This window comes from Poecilia reticulata, unplaced genomic scaffold, assembly GCF_000633615.1.
Source record: "Poecilia reticulata strain Guanapo unplaced genomic scaffold, Guppy_female_1.0+MT scaffold_254, whole genome shotgun sequence".
NCBI lineage: Eukaryota > Metazoa > Chordata > Actinopteri > Cyprinodontiformes > Poeciliidae > Poecilia > Poecilia reticulata.
The window spans coordinates 14,739-15,634 of record NW_007615038.1 but is presented as its reverse complement, the minus strand read 5'-3'; positions in this window follow the sequence as shown (position 1 = coordinate 15,634).

Here is an 896-nt window from a genome sequence, read left to right as displayed (position 1 = left end):
CTGGGATGCTCTCCATGCCCTAGTTTATAAATCACTAGATCTTTAATCATTGATTAAAGTTCTGCTGCTGGATCAACCTGCTGGTTCTGGTTCTGCTCTGCATCCAGAACCAGAACCAAACAGTGAGAAGCATCATCTGTGGATCTGGAGAAAACTGCAAACGAGCCGAAGCCCTGAGTTCCTATCAGCTGCTTGGATCTGCTTTGATTAGCAGAAAGTGAAACTTTGATCAATATGTTTAATATTTTTGATGATTCTGATTAAATGTTTCATAACCAGCAGCTGGTGAATCACTTTGAACTCCATTATTGCTGAAATGTTTCACTTATAAAATGGTTATAATTGAAAGAATCTGCATCTAGTAAAAACAATAATAAGCAGCTCTGATGTGCACTAAGATGTTTACGGCAGAAACTCAACCGAAATGTTTGTATTTGGTGTTTTTGTGATGAGTTTCTCTGTTTGCGTCAGGATTTAACCTGATTGTCTCCAGGTTCTTGCTGAATGTTGGACTTTGTTGCATCTTTATCACTGAGGAGCTCTGCAGCGGTTTGAAGGGACGGTTGGGCGAGATGAAGCAGGCGACTGGTTCGGACCAGAATCGGCTTGTTGAGTCCTGGCTGGGAACCAGAGGCCGGCTCAGGCGTGGACGAGTTCAGTATCTGAACAATACGCTCCGTCTTCAGCTAATTACACAGAGAACAATGAATGAAGCCTCCCAGAACAGGAGGAACGCCATCAGGGCGTCGGCTGAGAGGCGTTGAGTCACCAGGAGATCCGTAAAACTGACGCATGTTTAAAAATCACAGGGAGAGACGGATCGGTTTCGTTTCTCTTGATCTCCTCTGCTCAGCTGACAGCCGTTGTAAACTTTACAACCCAAAACAACAACATGG